The following is a 19,752-nucleotide window of genomic DNA, read 5'->3' on the forward strand; positions in this document are numbered from 1 at the left end:
GCTGCCTGGGGGATGGCAGCGCAACCGAGGGGGGGGGTTGGGTATGGGAGGACTGCTGGGAATAGGGGATCGGGGTAGGGAAGTGGGGTGGCCGGCGCCCCAGCTGGGCCAGGGCTGGGGCGGCTGGCGGAGTCTGCGCTCTTGCTGGCCATTGCTGGAGGCACAGAGGGGGAGTGGGAGGGGGGAAGGGCAGAGAACGGGTTTAGGTGAGGGGGGGTTGTTGCACGACACATTTTAACCAATAAATGAAATAAAGGAATGAATTTGGAAACAGAGAGGTTTCCTGAGGCTTGAGAGGAATACAGCTTGTTCCCCACTCTGTCCCAGAACGGATCAGAAAGGACAGAGTCTGTTGTAGCATCAGGAAAATTTTGAGATATCCAATTACTAAAAGATTTGAGATTTTTCTTAGAAAGAATACCTTTATAGAATTTAAAGTCAGATTTTAAGAGAAGGGTTAGAAGAAAGGGGTATAGGTCTCTCTCAGGTTGGGAAAGGCTGGGTTTAGCTTGCCTATGTCCTATCTTAGTTCCTCCCTCAGCAGAAAAAAGAGAAAAAAACCCAAAATTACTTTAAGTTGTGCTCAAGAGGAGGGGAGCCCCAAGTTTAAACTTACAAATCCCGTTTTCTGGTGGGGCTGGCTCCTAGAAAGGTCTGCTGGGGGGATGGTCTGGCAGTTCGATCCTCAGGGACTTCAGTCCTAGGTGGGACGCGAGGGTCTCGAACTGTCCCCGTCCAAAAGGCCTGCTAAAACGTAGGTCTATTTTCAGAGGATTAGCACACGAACGGCTGGTTCTGTCTTGGCGTGTCAAGACGCAGCTCAGGCCAGGTCCGGGGTCCAAGGCTGTTCGGGCGCCAGTTATTACAGCTGGTGATGGGGTCAGCAGCTCTGACCCAGGAAGAGGTGACTGGTCTGGGGAGATGGTCCCGAAAGGAATCGCCTTCCCGAGGTCCGGTGTCTTCCCTCAGCTGCTGGCAGGAGGGCCCTTGCAGAGACTGTCAGCTCTTCAGTGATTGTCAGCTCGTGATTCCAGCTCAGCTCTGCAGGGCAGCCTCCAGGCCAAGCCAGACCAGAGAGAGAGACGAGAGGTTCGTGTGGCTGGTTCTGCACGAAGGTAGCTTTATTGTTGGTCCCCTCCGGCGAAGGGAAAAGCCAGGGACGAGAACCCTCTCTCTGAGCCCCACAGCACCAGAGGGCTTGCTTTTATAGGGATACAGGGGATGGGTGAAGACCAATGGGTTACAAAGGATCTGCATAGGGTCTCCTAAAGGATTGTGGGTTTGTCTTTTCTCACCGTGACCAAAGAAGTGGTTGCCTTTCCAGGGAGTCCTGCTGGGCAATTGCGAAATCTCTTATCTCAGCAGAGATCCCTCCAGGGCAGGGGCTGGGCATATCCCACAATGGAAGATAAAAGAGACCACTGATAAATCTTCCTGTAAAAGTCTGTAAAAAAGCCAAGAAAACTTATCTTTAATGCCATAAACCAGAAAGCCCAAAATTAGTAAAAAATATGTATAAGAACTAACAATTAAAAGCTAAGTTTTATGATGTTATTAAAATTCCTTATGAGTCACAAGTCTCACAACAAATGTAATAAAAGACTGCAGAATAAAATATTTGCATAAATTCTTACAATGAATCTGTACATTATTCATTGACTGATGAAGATGAAACTCAAAGTAAAAGATTGCTATTATTAAAGAAGAAGAGGAAGACCTATGAAAAAGAAAACATCATGGATTTGTGAGGAGCTGTTAGAGAGAGGACTAAGAGAATAGAGCTCAAGCCAAATGGGTGTTTAAGTAATTAAAGTCTTTAGCTGTATCAGTGCTCTGCTACTTAGAAAATGCAATGTTTGGCATAAAGTGGTTTAGAGAGTGCCTGATGGATGCATAAGAGAAATATGTGGGGTTTATATTTTTATATTAAATGTACAAACTGCAGTAATTTATGTACCCAGGGAACATATACTTAATTCAAAAAACAAGTATGGTCTTTTGAGAATCTGAGAGTAATGCATAAATACCAAACCCAAGTACTCTTCATCCTGCTTATGTCTACAGGAAGAAAGCCTGGATCAGTACAGAGACCCTCTACTACATCTTCAGAAACATTATAAAAAGTCATGTGCTTTATAAAAGTGGAAGAGATGGCAAAATTTGAGCTCATTGTCATGTCCATGGCTGTTTTGTAGTGGTTACTAGAAATAAAAGGCCTATACAAAATCTCTGGTTTATTCAGTATAAGAAATGGTTTTGCCACTGTCCATACTGCCTGGTCACACAGTCCTGGTGCTCAGGAATGGAACAGCAAGCAGCATAAACTATGCCAACAAGAGGAATCTTCCTGATAGGTTACATGTTTACGTTTTTAAAATAAATAGTATTTTTATAATTTTTTTTCTGTTCTCTTTCAAGATTTTTAAAAGCAAAAGTCAAATAACATTTAAAAGGAACGAATATTTTCAGATGACAGAAGCAAGTCAAGGATAGTAAAACTTTGCTAATGTATCTAATGTAAATGTAGCACAACAATTGTGCTGGTACAAGAAATAATCCAAATTTATGTTTCAGAGCAAGTGACTTAATGAAAGTCTGGAAGCTAAATCAGACTGGACACTCAGGCTTAGTAATTTTGACAAATTCCTGTTTATGTTATAAGAAGATGAGAATACAACTCAAAGTAAGTGAACTCATTGGAAGCAGCAGTGTTCTGAAATCTCTTCTATTTGCCATCTGAATTTGGCCTTGTGAAACAGACTTCACTGTCCAGTTGGTATCTCCACTCCTCTGCCCTCCCTGATAACTATTCACTAGCTACGTGTTAGAGATCTTGTAGCCCTTACAAAGTAATTTTTTACATCAATTCCAGTTACTCTGTTGTGTCTGTTACCTGGTTGGAAGAGATTTTTGAAATGATCATTACTCCACTTTGGAACTAATGTGTTATTGAAATGAACAGAAATGGATCACATCCTGTTAAGAACTATCATCTGGATTGTTACATTGCAGGTTAAATATACAATTGAAGGATTTATTTTAATAACCACATTTTCATAATTTCTTTAAATGAATACTTAAATCTCATGGTAAATGATGTTGTTTACATGTAAGTGTCATTACAGCACACCACCTTGACTTAATCTACTTTTGGTACATAGTAAGTTCAGCATGGTTCATTTTTACATGAAAAAGAAGTTTGGATTGGATCAGATGATTTCAGGGGGGAAAGCTGAGCTCTTACTCTGTTTTACAAGATTTTTGGCCTTGTTGCTCTGAGTAACTGCACTGAAATAAAGACATTCTTGATAGAAATACATATTGCCAAATGCCTTTGTTGTTGTTTGACTGCCTTTAATTAGTCATCAACCTTCTTTCATTAAGCTCATCAACCTACAAAATTGACTTTTTTTAATTCATGGATACAATTTTCAGCAGGCAGAACAAAACCTGTAGTTGTTCTTGATGAATGCTGTGTACTTCTGAGAATCTGGCTGTGCATTGTGACATACAAGGACAGTAATAAGGACCTTTTTTCTTGTTTGCCTAACTTTTAAATATTACATTATTCTTTCAAAAATCTAGAAAAAGTTTGAGAGAAAATGATGGTGTTGCCTGGTGTTATTCCAATGATGTTCACTTGAAGCAGGGAGAATTTTAAGGAAAACTAGAACTGAGTAAACTAGGGAATTTCAGAAAAACAGAATCTGGAAATAAAATTTAAAAACCCCAAACCCAGCCAACCAACCAAAAAACCTCAAACTAACAACAATTCAAAAAACCCGCCCAATCCAAAACAAATGAAACAACCCAAACCATACATATCATCCATGTGAAAGCAAATGACAGATTCCCTCTATGCCCCCTTCACATTATTTTAGAATGGTGGAATGGTGCCATCTCAGAAGATGCTCTCCAGAATTTCCAGTTTTGTTGCTTCATTATATGCACAATTCTGCAAACTTTACTGAGTTGAATTTTATCTCTTTACCTGTGAAGAAAGACAGGTAATCATTATTGTGGTGTGCTGGTTTGCTGGTGTAGGCTTCCAGATTTACCTTATTGGTTGGTGATTGAAGTGTGGAGAAATTCATAATAAGGAAAGTGTCCTTCTGCTTGTGGTGGCAGGTGCATTGCTTGGAACCTGAGAAACACCTGGATGAAGGCTCTGCCTGGAAAATTCCTTCTCCTCTAAATCTTCCTGCTCCTTTTTTCTTTGAAGGTGACAGAAACAAGAAGAACCCTTTCTAATAATTCTTCCCTGTAAGAGTCAAAATATTATTAAACACAATTATGAATTCAAAGGAGGTAGGGTTTAGGGCGACATACTCACTCAGACCAATGTTTCTGACAATGCATGTCAAAGGAGAAAAAGAAAAAGCAAAGCATCTTAAGCTTTAATGAATCTTCCTTAGACTGAGAAAAAGAGGACCTGAAGAGATTCAGAAAGATATAACACATGCTTTTCTTGAAATATGTTTTTAATATACTGTATGAGTCTGTTGTGCTGTCAGTAAAGAGCTAAAGATCTGAGAATATATAACTATTCTCCTAAAAAGTATAGAACTGAATTACTGTATACAGGCAAAGAAGTAAGTGCTTGGTTTCAATGTTATTTTTAACTTTGTCCTGTTGTTTCTTTGCTTTACATTCCTCACAGTTTATGTAATAAATTTTTAATTGGCCTGTTTTCATCTTCTGTTTTTTCTTCTAGTCTCACGTTATCCTTCTATTCAATGTTTTGTACTTATTTTTCCGGTTTTGTTTCTCGCTCATTTGTCTGTTGTCCATACTCACATTTGTTTTTTCTGTGTGATCAAAGAACAGTTTTATATTTTGTTCTTCTAAACAACAAGTGAAACTATACTTTTGAGGTTAGCATGTCAGACCTCCAAATACAAGCAAAATTCAAAGCTTACCCTACATAGGCTAAAACTTATGATGAGAAGGGAAGATTTATTATACGAATGAACTTTAAAAATCACATTAAAAAATTCATACATAGACACAGACTACACTACATGGCAGATTTACAGGGTCAGAACCCTAATCCTATCTTTGTTCAGCACAAGTAACCATAGGGGACTGGAGAAATCCTGTGAAATATATGCTATATATATAAGATATATATAACCTAGATTAATATTTGCCTATATAGTATTTCTTCCTTGTCTGTGGGGAGAGCTGCAGTTAAGGGACGAGAAAACAGTTCCAACAACAGCTCCATATGTAACTAATGTGTTACTCTTAACATGGGGCTAATGGGAGTAGAGGTCAGCACATGCCTGCTGGGAGTCCAGCTCTCAGAGTTCAGTGTTTTCCATGTTCCCCAGATGGTGGTATTGGGAATATACTTATTAATTTAGATGGCACAAATGTGAAAGGGACAGCTGCTGGAACTCAGCTGAGGATTCATTGTGATTCTGACAAATTGAAGATACCATCTTTAAGAATGTTGTGAAACCTTGTAAGGAATTGTGTAATTAATGCACTTTGGTAGAAGTTATCCACCATGGGGTAGGTAAAGCCGTCCAGAAAAAGAGCAAATTCATATTTTGCCTGTAGCCTTTTTCTATTTTCCCTCCCTTTCTAGTCAGAGAACACCTGCTATTGACATTTGAAAGAGAATGTAGTGTTTTAAATATTGTTCATCTGTTTTGTTTGTAAATATGTTCAGTTATTTTGAGGAAATGCCAAATAAAATCTTTACCCAAACATCAATCAAAAGCAGGCTACAAGTATAGATAAGCAGCATGAAGAGTATGACAAATGGCCCTGGTGGCTTTTTTTTTTTTTCTTTCTCTTGTAGACTTGCAACAGATATAAAAAGTTTGATTCCCTGAATCCACTTACTGGTTTTAGAGGAGACTGCTTAAATTCATCAGCTTTATGTGTAGCAATAGCACACGATTCCTGCAGATGTGCTGCCCATCTGCAGTCTTTAGTCAGGAAATCTAAATTGAATTCCATAATACCTGTGGTTTGTTGGTTTATTCCAGTGTGGCTTCATCTGTGGCTTTCTGATTTTAAGTTGTCTCAGACATAACCTTACATTCTTACCTTTAATGCAGCCTGTGGTATTTTCGTTGTCAATACAGCCTAAATACTTCATGTGATGGGTAGAAAGATATTGTTTTGATCTAGTGGCCTCACAATAGCCCTTGTCACAGCAGAACAAGCATACAATTTGTATAGTGGCAGCATCTTGGTAGCTCTTCCAGTCCCCAGGAGCAATTACTTCAGGGAAGACGTAAATCCAAGACCACTTGAATCTATGTAAGATTTTTGGTTTGGCCTACAATCTGCTTTAAATTAACAAGCAAACCATATAAAGAGTGCTTTTGTAAAGAAATACTTTTTAATAAACAGAGTAATTAAATCTTAGTTGAAACAGACTTTGCTTTTATTATAGGCAGAAAGTGTTCAGATTCCCAAATGAGATTGTGACAAATCATTACCAACAGAACTGGCTGTTGAGAACAGCAGTGCAGTAACCCAGGAAATGATAAAGCACAAGTTAGTTTGGCAACTACCCATATAAGTAAAGCAAAGGCCTTTTAGAGTTCCTAAACACAAAAGAGTTCTTATGAGCCAAAAAAGGAAAGCAAAAATATGTCAAGTATTTGTCTTCTTGGATTTTTTTGCTTGTTTTGTTTCATGTTTCCAAACATATGTGTCTGTTCAGCTATGGATTTAGTTGGGGAGAAGGATGACATTTAGTAATTTTTCAGTTCCTACTGTTTTTGTTTACTCTTTTGCAAAGCTCAGAGGTTAGTTAATTTTTAGGAAGTAAATTTAATTCCTTACAATAAATTTTGTTTTCTGCTCGTTTTACATATATTCCAAAGCATCACACATGAAAACATCATATTTTTCAAAGAAAGGTACTCTAAGTGGTTGTATCCATAAAAATTGGGCTGTGTACTTACTGTTCACTTTCATAATAAATAGTGCTTCTGCTAATACTGGTATTGTTTAAAGTTTAATAAGTATGCTGGCTTTTTGTCCTTAGCAATCATACCCTCTGGTGAAGCAGTTTAGCATCCAGAACTCTCTAGGATAATTCACTGAAAATGGACTTTTTTAGACACTACACCAGGACTCCAGTTACTGGTCTGAAAGGCCATTTAATGCTGCTTTATGTAAGATTCTGTAACATACACGGATTTGAGAATACTGTGGCCAGTATCTTATGGCTACTGTTGTACTGTTTTATGGGTTTTTTGGTAGGCTACTGATTTACCAAAATATAGGCATTGATCTAATATCGATACTCGACTAAGAGGGACAAAGACTCTCTAACAGTTTAGAGTTAGAAAAGTGTGTGTTTATTCCCGCGCCGGGCAGCTGCACAGGATAGCTCTCTAATACGCAGTGCAAAGTTACAAGCCAATACAAAATCTATTTATCTATAAAAGTTCTAAGTATTCAAAATACAAATGCATATTTATAACATTGACACCTCCCATTCTCTGCTTCGGATGATAATTAGCTAAAAAGACATTAAGCATGTGTGGTATGTTCTCCGAATTGGGTCGGTGGTCTTGAAGATAAAGTCAAAGTAGTCTCCCTCGATTTGACCTTTCTACCTTTCTGAATTTTGACAATACAAATTACCCTTGGTGAACTTCCAGTTCTTCTCTTTGTGACTTCTGAATAGGTTGTCAGATGGGAGGAAATTGGTAATTGTCTACATTTCTTTAGATCTATTAATCAGTGTTTCTGTTTGTCATTATAGGCACAGCTAAACACATATAAAAGTGAGAGGCAATCAGTTATTGAGCAATCAGTTACTTACATCTTAAAAACTTATTTCAAGTCTGGCTCTTTTAACCAACTTTTAACTTTTAATTAATTCCAACTGGGCTTACTTATCTACCTATTTTAACTAATTTCAACAAAGCTAACCTTTAACTAAAATCTTAATGTTTCTTTTAAAATCTGTGTTTCACTACTAAGAATTATTTTTTCCCTCCATATTATTTAATGTTTGGTGCAGAAAGTAATATCTTACTAAGCTGAATTTTTTTTTACATTGGTCTTCCATCTGAACAATAAATATATGCTTTTTTTCTTCTAAATAAAAAATTGCTCCTGTAAGAATGATTTGTAATTATTTTAACTTAGATACCTTGTGAATTGAAATAGATGTACAAGTGGCCTTTACAGTTGTGTATCTAGAATAGCTTCAAAAATAAATTAAATTGGTTCAGCTTTTCTATCTTGTAACAGACAGATTCATTAAACCTCCCTATTGAGTTTATATTAAGGACATGGTGAAGTGTATGCTTTCTCAATTTCTAGCTCATGGTAAATTATACATAAAAGAAGCATTGGCTGAAATGTACAGTTACTTTTATTAACTTAGAAAAAGTTAATTTCTGAACTTAAGTTTAGGAAATCATTAACTTGATTTTAGCATTGGGTATTCTGGAAGAATATGTACAACATGTGCAGTTTTCCAGGCTTCCTCTGCAATGTATGTCCCAGATTTACTTTGGAACCATTAGGTCACAGAGCAGTCAAAAAAATTCTGCAAAGCCCAAATTTATATGGAATAGTATAAAAACCAGGTTAACAGGCTAGATATGGTTGCTACCGTAAGCAAATTAACCTAAACTATACAGGAGATAACAAAGATATTTTCAAAACTTAAAGCTGAAGGGGCAGAGCTTATCACAATTTATGACACAAGTAAGTGTAAAAAAGATTAATGGAGGAGGCATTATGGAAAAAATCTGGGTTTAGAAATTTCTAGAAAAAAAACGAACTCCCCAAAACCCCCCAACTTTTGTTCATTCTTTAAGTGCGATTTTCAAAGAACTAGCATTCTGGGAAATGCAGAAAAAGATTTTTATATAGAATCAGTGATCACTGAGTGTACTCTGAACCTTCAGGTGGGTATGCTTTTCTTAATGATTTGTTTTAAAAAAGAATGAAGAGCTAATAAGAATTAGGTTTGGAGGTTTTTTTTAATCAGCTGTTTTCAATGTCCATATCAATAATACTGGGATAGGCTCCCCAGGGAAGCGGTCACAGCATCAAGCCTGACACAGTTCAAGAAGCATTTCGACAATGCTGTCAGGCACAGGTGTGAGTCTTGGGGTGTCCTGTGCAGGGCCAGCAGCTGGACTTAGTTATCCTGATGGGTCCCTTCCAACTCAGCATGTGCTATGATTCTATGAATACCAGGCCAGGAAGCATCTCCATATTTTTGGATGTAGAGTTTTACAAGGTCTGCATCTTGACTTCACATCTGAGCATGAATTTAGGTAGTGGGAAGCTCTGAGTACTCTGTCCTAGATGCTGTATTATTCTAGTTGCAATTAACTATATTGTGTTAACATTGCAGTTATGGGATTCTCCTGCTTTTTAAAATGCAGTTAACATTTATTTTTAGCAGGATTTTTTGAATTAGTTTACCTTTCTATCTTGGAATGAGATTTATACTTTTTCCTAATAGAACTTGACTGACTTCAGTAAACTTAGACCACAGAGGAATGTGGTCTGTTTTTTATGTATTTGTGTCAGTTTAATTCTTAATGGAACATTACTGTAGTGGATCTGTGAATTGATTACCCTTAAAAAAACACAGAGTCATAGAATATCCTGAGCTGGAAGGGACCCACAAGATCTCACAATGATCTTGGACTCACAACGACTGAGTCCAATTCCTGACCCTGCACAAAACAACCTTAGAAATCACACCAAAAATCAATAATGTGTGATCATGTCTGAGAGCCTTGCCCAAATGCTTCTTAAGCTCTGGCAGGTTTGGTGCTGTGACCACTTACCTGGGGAGCCTCTTCCAGTGCCCAGCCACCCTTGGGTGAAGAAACTTTTCCTGATATCCAACCTAAACCTCCCTGACAAAACTTCAGGCCATTCCCTGCTCACCACAGAGCAGGTATCAGTGCCTGTCCCTCCTCTTCCCCTCACGAAGCAGTTGTAACTGCAGTGAGGTCTGCCCTCAGTCTCCTCCAGGCTGAACAGACCAAGCGACCTCAGCTGCTCCTCATAAGGCTTCCCCTCAAGGCCCTTCACCATCTTCATGCCCCCCCCTTGGACACTCTCTAGTACTGTCCTTCTTATCCTATGGCACCCAAAGCTGCCCCAGCACTGGAGGTGAGGCTGCCCCAGTGCAGAGCAGAGGGGACAATCCCCTCCCTTGCCCGGCTGGCGATGCTGTGCCTGATGCCCCCCAGGCCCTCCTGCCTGCCAGGGCACTGCTGGCTCATGTTCTACTTGCCATCCACCAGGACCCCCAGGTCCCTTTCCATGGCACTGCTCTCCAGTCTCTCATTCCCCAGTCTGTCTGTACATCCAGGGTTGCTCCATCCCAGGTGCAGAACCTGGTCCTTGTCCTTGGTAAAGTTCATATGGTTTGTGATTGCCCAGCCAACAACACATCATCGAACTTATTTTTAAGCTCAACTATGAAAACGGGATTTAGAAATCTCGCGATTTATGCAGTTTGATTCTAAAATATTACTTTATCTACATAATATATGAAAGCAGATAGTAAAAACCCCTTGAGATCATTCTATCTGTTACTTGCTGACTTCTTGAGAGAATTTTTTGATCAGAGTATATCAATTATGTGACATAGGAGTTATATAAATGGTATATGAATTAATAAGAAGTAATTTATTCTTGACAGCTACTCATTAAACAGTTAGAACAAATGGCAGAGTGAAAGAATGAAAGCATCCAATAACATTCCATTTTATGGATGTTTGGACTTTCTAATTGAAAGATTAACATTCATAAGTATTTCCTTTTTTTATAATTATGTGTTAGTAATACATACTCCAATCCCTAGACCTTTATACTTAAATTACCCATGTGGTTATTGCTCTTGAGTTGCACTGTGCATTCTTACTGTGAATAAAATATTTTTTACAAAATATTACTTTAAAATAATCTAATTTCTCTGACATGCAGCACTCATACCTAATTCACAGTCAACCACAGGTACATTCTTACAAGGCTTATGTATTAGACATGCTGTAGTAAGTAGTGTGTCAAATTCTCTATACAGAGAATATATCTTTGCTCCTGAGGGGACTCTGGAGAACACAAGACAATTTAAATTAGATCATTGGTCCTCACAAGGGATGCTAAAAACCAGCAGGCATTGAAGTCAAACGTTGAGACTGTTAGATTGACTGTGAAATTGTCTGCAGTCCCTGATCTCAAACCCACAGAAATGTTTCCGTTGTTTACCACAGGTGAATTTGTTTTGAACCTTTTACAGGGAGAATAGTTAAGAAAATTGCTCAGGAAATGCTCGTGGGTGAGGATGGTTCCAAGAATGCATTTAAGCACCAGGCTAGTCTGTTAATTTGATGTACGTGGCTATGAGCTGTTTTCATATATTCTCATGTTCTTTCTAAATTCTTCTGTCTTCTCTACAGGAGTTATTAGTGTAATCAGAATCCTTTTACCTTCCTGTTGAAGAGGAAGCATGAAACAACAACAACAAAAAAAGGTAATTTTGACTTTTCAAAGCTCACAAGTAAAATCCCAGATATCCTTTGCATGTCAGAACTGATTCCCTGCATGAGAACAAACTCCCCTAATTCATTCATCTGCAGAATTTTCTCTTGCCATCCAAGCAATCTTTCTTCTGAAGTATGATGGGTAAAATTTTATTTTTTACTCTTGTGGAAATGCCTTGGGTTTATCACCTTACAGCAGGTCTTCATCACTTCTACGGTCCACTATTATTATCTGCAAATCATTTATATTGGGTACACTAAAAGAAATGCTGGATTGGAATTCCCACTGCTTAGATAAACTATTTTGTGGCTTTGCTGGTGTTGCTAAACTTCTCATAAGCATGAGCATAAGTTAGGTGGCTTCAGAAGTGTTGGCACTAATTAGGGACAAAACTAATGATGCTTTATATGTTTATTCAGATTTATGGGACTGAAGAGATAATACACATTTTTAATGGTTTTGTTTTTCTGCTGAAACTTATAAAATTAATCTTTTTAAACAGATTTCTAAAATTAAGGAATGTCTGTTGTAAATAAGTATATCGAACATCTTATTATTCATCATCTTTTAGAAGCAGTCCTTTGCTCAGCTGATAGAGAACTAGATGATTGTATAAATACTGCGGGAATAGAAAGCAGTCTAGGAAATTCTATAGCCAACACCATACTAGAAGCTGCTTATGCTGATGTAGCAGTAACTGCTTAAAGTCATCATTTAAAACATTTTTGGAAATCCAAAATCTTCTGAATATATTAGTATTTAACCTTAGAAATGTTTAGTTTGGCGTAGTTCTTCCAAAATATCTGAGTAAGAGCAAATCTAGAAGTCAGGGATTTGTAACACAAAAGGAAGCATTAAAATACAGTTATATTAAAAGAAAAGAAATCTCTGAAGAAATTAGGAACTTAAAATTAGCAAAAAATTTTTTTAAGTAAATCTTAATGTTTTATTTATCAGTATACGTTCTGAAAATATCATCATGCTAACATATGAACTAATCACATAGGCTGACTGCTTCAGGTTATTATTGAAGTACAATAATACACTGGTGCATAAATGAACACATAGTTTCACAATAAATAATTTTAAAATATAGTGTATTGGTGAGTCCCCTAACTTAAAGATCTACTTTTCTGTACATGTCCCGTTTCTATCTTGCTGGGTTTTTTTTTGTTTGGTGGGGCTTTTTTGTTTGTTATGTTTGGGTTTTTTTTTCTCCTGGTAGTGGTTTGGTTCAAAATATCCGTTACTTACTTATTTTCCTTCTGTGAGATAAGAATTAGGAGAAAGCAAAGCAGGCACAAAGCTTAAATAGTTGGAGTACAAAGAAAGAGTTTTATTACTAATAGAATTCAAAGTAAAGAGAAATAACAAGAAATTAAAGCAAACCCCCTCCCCCTTCCCAGCACTTTCCTCCTTTTACCCAACTCACACAACGGGTGACAGAACATGGGATTTTAGTCAGTGTTACAGTTCTTGCAAAGTCTCTTTCATATCCTTAAGGAAAAGAAAAGGTTTTCTTCAGCTGCACATGGTTCCCAAACTGCCACCAACAGCAGACCTACCCGGAAAGAAACAATCTGCTGTGGTGTAAAACATCTCTTCCATGAAAAATCTCACAGTTCCTTCACATTGCCAAACACAGGCTATCACATGGGGTTATTAATCTTTTTAAGGATGAGTTATTTTTGCCTGAACACAAAGGCTTTTTTTCCCCACAAATCTCTAAAAAGCCTCCCAATACTTCTATATAGCCTGGCATAGGCACTCTTCACAATCTTCACGGGCCACACGTGAATTCTCCATCCCCCCATGTACTTCAAATGGATTAAAGAGACAAACAATTTGTGATATTACAGTTTCTTACCATGGCATGCAAGAAGGTTTTTTAAGCTACGCTCGAGAATCGTGGCACCGCCCTCTTTTCTCCCGTCGCCATGCTCAGCTCCGTCTCACGGGACTCACTTCTCTTTCTCTCTGGCTCTGAAGCCGCCATGTTGAAGAGTGTTCTTGTTCGGGCTTCATGGTGGAGAAAGCCTCGCTCCCTCTGTGCTGCTGGCTGCGTGGTGTCCTCTTCAGTTCAGCACGAAGTGTGCTGGCAGCAGACAGGAGGCTCTGCCGGCTCCCGTTGGCTCCGTGTGGAGAGGAGAGGATAAGGACCCGGGGGTCCCAGGAAACCATGCCGGATGGGTTTAGCTGTGTGGCAGTCCATGGCTGGTTTGAGCTGCCTGCGGCTCTGGGGCAGTTCCCCCTGCCCCAGTGACCCAGGGTCTGTGCTGTGGCGTTGGGAAAAGGGGGGGGTGGGGGGAGCAGGGGCCCCGGCCCAGCCCAGTGGGGCCTGGAGACTTGGAGGCTCCCCCATCAACTTCCGGCAGGCGAGCTCAGACCAAAGGCAATTCCCGCCTTTCTGTGGGGTTTAAATATGTAAATTGTGAGAAGCGTCATTAGCCTAAAAGACTGTCCATCAACTCAGGTTCAACCCACTACACTCCCCCACTTTTAAATTGTACGGTATACAAGACAGAAATCAAGCACATGGTCTCTGCACAACAAATATGGTCAGAGTGAAGAATTATGCTAGGTTAAAGGATGGCAGTAATGTAATGAGACAAAAAAGCTTGGTAGAATCCTAGGTCTAGTCTTGAAAGACAGATTTTCACAATTAGTTCCATTCCTCAATCAAATAAAAAGCAGTGTGAGAACAAATCTCCCACATATAAAAGCTTGAACTGAATATGCAGAACAATTGTAGTTGCCAAATATGCTTGAAACCAAAATGCTACCAAACTATTTAAAAAGTGAAATTATTGACAAATCTTCATATACAATAATTTTTAATGGTATTGCTATCTCTACTTACCTCTTCTTCTTAGCTAATTACTCTCTTTATACCATTCTTATTGTGGAATTATGATTGGGATTTGGCTTCTCCATCTTCCAATGTGTGCAACATTTCACAAAACCAAACAATATAATTTAAAAGATAGAAGTCATTAACACAAGATGCTTGCCTAATTTTGTAAGACTTTTACTGCACATAAATATGTGTATACATCTTTGTAGTATTGACTCCTGCATCACTGTTACTTGAACAGCTTTTTAATACACATTGCCTCTCATTTAGGATAACCTCAAGCCACAAACTTATTATCTTTTGATGATAATGTATTATTTAGTCAAATATTTATGGAAGAAAAATCTTACTAGAAATTTCATAGTTTTCTGTTTTGATTTTGTATATATCCTTTGTTTAAACTGAGTATAAGCGGCAAAAGATTTTACTATGTATGTTCTTTTTGCTGTCTTCACTGTTTTAGATCCCCTGCTAGCAGTTGGAAATCCAGTGGAGAAAACTACTGGAAGCGTTTTTTAAAGGAGGTTTACAGGTATTGATGGAAAGTCTGTACAGTGATCATCTAGTCTGTTCTACCTGTGTATAAAAATATTTGTTTTCTTAGATACTTAAAATATTTCATATTTTACTTAATGCTGATAATGGTATCACAAAACTTGATTTACAATTTGCAAAGTATGATGATTACTTCTCTATAATAAACACTTCTAGCATTATTACTGAATAATGGAAATATAAAAATGTAGACACCTTCCATTTGGTAGTGTCTTAACATAGATGATCAGTTACAGACTGCTGGCAAAAAAAGTAACAGCTGCTGCTTCAAATACCCTTATAATGTTGAATATTTGGTGCAAGTATAATCATTAATCTTATTTTAAGAGCAATGTCTTTGTTGCTCTGAGTCTGGCTCTTACTGCATTGTTCTGAATGGTTCATTAATTTGATTTATTCCTTTTTCCTATCCAGTATTTGTCTTCTTAACTTCCAGATTTCCTCAGGTAGCAGGAATAGAATTTGGATTCCATCCAGATGCAGAACCAGGACACAGAACTGTAGGAGACTCAATGAAAGATCAGGGACTGTATCAGAAGGACAGCAAGGTCTACCACCTTGTCATTAAGAAATATTTGGCTAATGTAAGTTGTGATATGCTTATTATTATTATTTGTGCTTGTGAAGCAAGTAAAATATGATCGAATGCTAAATTATGACAATATATTGGGTTATAATCTGAGTATTTTCCTTTTTTTTCTCCATCAATTTTAAAATTTGTTGATTTCCTGATACTCCTATGTGTGCCCTTAGTTTGATAAATATTCCTGTCATCCCGCAGAAGACTAGAAAACATAATGTTGTTTTTAGAACTCTCCTACTTGCCTTCTAGTAAAGTTCACACATGCAAATACTATTTTTGCATATTCAAATCAAGTATAGTTATTTGTAGTTACAGTCTCTCTATCTTACTTGCTGGCAAAATTTACATGTTCAGTCTGGAAGTTATTTAAGAAGGTAGCTCCAAGCAATTTCAACTCACTTTTCAAATGAATAAAAAAAAAAACATACTAAACCAAAAATTGAACAGTTTTATTACTAATGCTTTTAGAACCATACAATTTAAAGTAATTTTGAAATAGGCATTTAAATGTGTACATGTACAGAACTGTCATATATGGGACTGGACTATTTATTTCTCTTGGAGACTTGGGTTTTATGGTCATATTTTAATCATACTGGGATTTTTTTAATCATACTGGGAGTTTTAATAAAGCAAATAAAGCTGTGTAATACAGACAATAGAAAATATTTGGGCACCAATCTATGGGAACTTTACACACTTTTTCAGAGTGTAGCTGAGAAAAGACAGAAAAGATCTGTGACAGCTTTTGAGTACTCAACTTTCTAAGTCCACAGAGCTGCTACTTTATGAATATGGTAATAATTCCTCAGATAAAATCTGCTTCACAGGCTTTTCACAGTTGATCATTTTGGGGCAACCACTCCTGCAGGAATGTATAGAGATGTGTTTCTGAAGAAGATATGGAAATGGAGGAGGTAGAAAAGACTCTTAAGGATGTCAAACTCTGTTTTAAATCCTAGTCCACTTGTAGGGAGGTGAATTAGACATACAGAGGCTTTGGGTTCAGCACATAAGGCTTTCAAGGAACAAAACCTTTCTAACTAAGTTGCTTCTTTACCCTCACAAAGAATCTGTGGCAAAAATTTTTATGCAGGATATAGGTCTGATGATACATCCTAGCACTGTCACCATCTATCTCTTTTTCTTTCTTAGCCTCTCAAAAACATTTAATAAACATCTATAAATATCTGCAGAGAGCAAAGATTTATTGCTCTATCTCCTCCAGACACCACTGGCAGAAGTTTTATTGAACCACATTTTCCATGGTTACGAAAGTTGGAATTAATTTAAAATAACTTCAATGCCAAAAAAGGTTTTAAAGGGAGCTATGATCTTACTGCTTTTCGAAGAACTCCTTCAGCTTTGATATACATGAGATTAAGGTGGGATATGTAGATTTTAAGGCCCAACTCACTCAGCCAGGTCTAATAAAATCCCTCCTAAGATTTTATTCTTTACAGCCATAAATACAGCTCTAAAGGTCTTTTTTAGGTTCTTATTAATGGTTGAATGAAGTTGTTTCTTTCCAAGCACTCTTTACTTACAAGACGGAATTAATGTTGATTTAAGAAATTCTTTAGATGACTGCAATACTTAGACGTCTTCTCTGTAAGAGACTTTTGCCACCTATTCATAAATCTTACAGACTTAAATCCATTCTTCTTCTTTTCATACCAATAAACTATGTCTTTGTCCCAAGTTTGACATGCAAAAGAAAAAGCTAAAAATTGGAATTTACATACAGGCACTTTAAGGCAATAAATGAAATCCTTTCAATTGTCCATAAAGCAGTTCTTGTTTAGTCAAAGACAGTGATAAGGACAGTAGAACAGAACAGCATTTTACTCTGATAAGGACAGTAGAACAGGATAGCACAGCCTTGGAGAAATAGATAAAGAATGTAACTTAGGCAAAGAGAAGCCATGCAAAACACAAGCAGTATGCCAGCTCAGCTCTGCAAGGCTGACAAAGCAAAAGGTTTGCAAAGCAGTGATATTGTGCTTACTCCAAAGTGGGGGTTGAGGAACAGCCATCTGAGAAGGACACCAGATGTTGAAGACAGACAACAAAGAACCACAGAAAGACTTCTGATAAGGGGTGTGACTGTGTAAAATGAAATGATACAGACACATCAAGTAAGCAGAGATAGCTGATGGATATGTAATCAGTGTGTATGGTAAACACTCTCTTCACCTGACGCTTGGCACTCTCAGTTAGAGGAAATATCTTCTGAGTGACCAGTGCGCTGCAGTAAAGAATCCCTGCTTTCTAATACTCAAATCCATGTTAGAAAGTTTCTATCCAGCTGATTTTGGTACCAACAGACAAACTTTTCAAGAAGTGAGGCATTATTCCTTGTCATCTGTATTTTTTAGCTTAAATGAACAGTTTATGGCATGTTGTAGTATTGGCTACCTTGTGTCATGATCAATTTTCCCTGTACCCAAAAGACTGTGTATAAAGTGCTGTGTCTCACCTTGCAAATTTGCAATGATGCCTCTTATTTAGGATATTTTTTTGCTTCATAGAAAGGAAATGCAGAATATGGTGCATGGTTTTAAAACGTACTATACACTGTACAGAGAGACAGAGAAATCACTTAGTATTAGAAGCAATGACAAGTATGTTTTAATCTCTTCCAGAAGAGGATGGGGAAGTCTATACAGTCTACCTGACATTCTGTTGTAAGTACCTGTTACATACATATTTTGAGCCAAAGAAGGGTGTGAAAAGCGAAGACAGCTGAAACCATTTTCACTGATCTAAATTGTGTAAGCTGGGTGAAAGGTCATATGCTCCTATGAATGGTGCTCAAAAACACCAAAATGTCTGTCTCAAAGCATTCATATTAGACAAAATTTTCTATTTGTAATTCTGCTCAAGTAATTTTTAATCCTTTTCTGTAAATTTTTCAAAACTTCTTTTGGCAGTAGATGGCTTTATTTTGAGAAGGTATGAAGGAAATCAGGTCAAAGCCACAAAACAAATCCAGAAACACTATTAGTATTTTGCAATTGAGAGCTCTAGATAATGTAATAATGAATTAAACTCTGATTCAAGTAGATGTCTCAAGGTTCAGTGGGAAACAGAAGAGCCTTATTTTCCCTCTAAACCTTTAGGTTCACTGCCTTTGCTTCTTTATCTCTGTACTGCTGTGTGAATGCCTCATTTTTTTTCTCTTTGAAAAGCTAATGAAAAAAGAGTAATCTGATTTTTTTTCTTTTTTTTTCCTGCTGTACCTGCTCCTAGCACAAGCATCTTTTGATGAATAATAAAACTGGCCTTCTTTTCCATATTGATCCTGTTGCAGCAAGTAATTCTGTTCACAGCCTGGCCCAAGCTAATACAGTCCACACATTACCTTAAATGGCTCATGAGAACAGTGGGCTGGAGCTCTCTAATGGGCTTCCTGATACATGACTACAGGACAAGCCACCTTATTCTCCCTCTCTGAATTCCATACTGGCTCCCTCCTTATCACCACATCATATTTAAACTCCTTCTCCTGACAGTGAAAATTAAATTACTCTTTTTCATAATTCTCTGTCTTTTCTCTTGTTGTCATACTTTTTAAACTCACTAATGACTTTCTTCTATGAATTAACTGATCATCCACTCACTTTGTACAATACATGTGCTGTTTTGAGTCTGTGGATCAGCAGTTTTTAAACTTGGAAAGCTCCGGGCACTACATGCTCATGTCCACTCTATGCATTAGACTCAGCATGTACATAGATCTCTAGTGCACTCACTGCAGGGTATCTTCTTCCAACCTGTGCATTTGAGGTCCAAAATCTTAAAATAGTGCTGTGTATAACTGGCATGTAAGAAATGCCTAAAAAAAAAGCAGTAGTAGTTAAATTGAAGATCAACTTTTGCCTCAAACTCATAGAATGATAGAATCATACAATGGTTTGGACTGGAAGGGACCCTAAAGATCATCTAGTTCCAACCCCCTGCCATGGGCAGTGACACCTTCCATTAGACCAAGCTGCTCAGAGCTCCATCCAGCCTGGCTGTGAACACTTCCAGGGATGGGGCATCCACAACTTCTCTGGGCAATGTACTCCTGTGCCTCACCACCTGCAGAGTACTTTTTTTCCTCATTTAAAACCATTACCCCTTGTCTTGTCACAACAGTCCCTGCTAAAGAGATTGTCACTGTCTTTTTTAGGTGGTCCTACTGAAAGGCCACAGTAAGATCTCCCTGGAGCTTTCTCTGCTCCAGGCTGAACAGCTATCTCAGCCTTTCTTT

The 19,752-nt window shown here is 37.8% G+C and overlaps 1 long non-coding RNA gene across 1 annotated transcript; it reads left to right on the forward strand.

Moving 5' to 3' along the window:
- The first annotated feature begins 4,047 nt into the window (after positions 1–4,047).
- On the forward strand, positions 4,048–19,069 carry LOC125320476. Its single transcript, XR_007201126.1, has 6 exons — positions 4,048–4,263; positions 11,418–11,491; positions 14,820–14,888; positions 15,348–15,495; positions 18,140–18,181; positions 18,747–19,069. It is a non-coding gene; the product is annotated as an uncharacterized LOC125320476 (long non-coding RNA).
- The last annotated feature ends 683 nt before the right edge of the window (positions 19,070–19,752 follow it).

Source organism: Corvus hawaiiensis, chromosome Z (assembly GCF_020740725.1).
Source record: "Corvus hawaiiensis isolate bCorHaw1 chromosome Z, bCorHaw1.pri.cur, whole genome shotgun sequence".
Classification (NCBI taxonomy): Eukaryota; Metazoa; Chordata; class Aves; order Passeriformes; family Corvidae; genus Corvus; species Corvus hawaiiensis.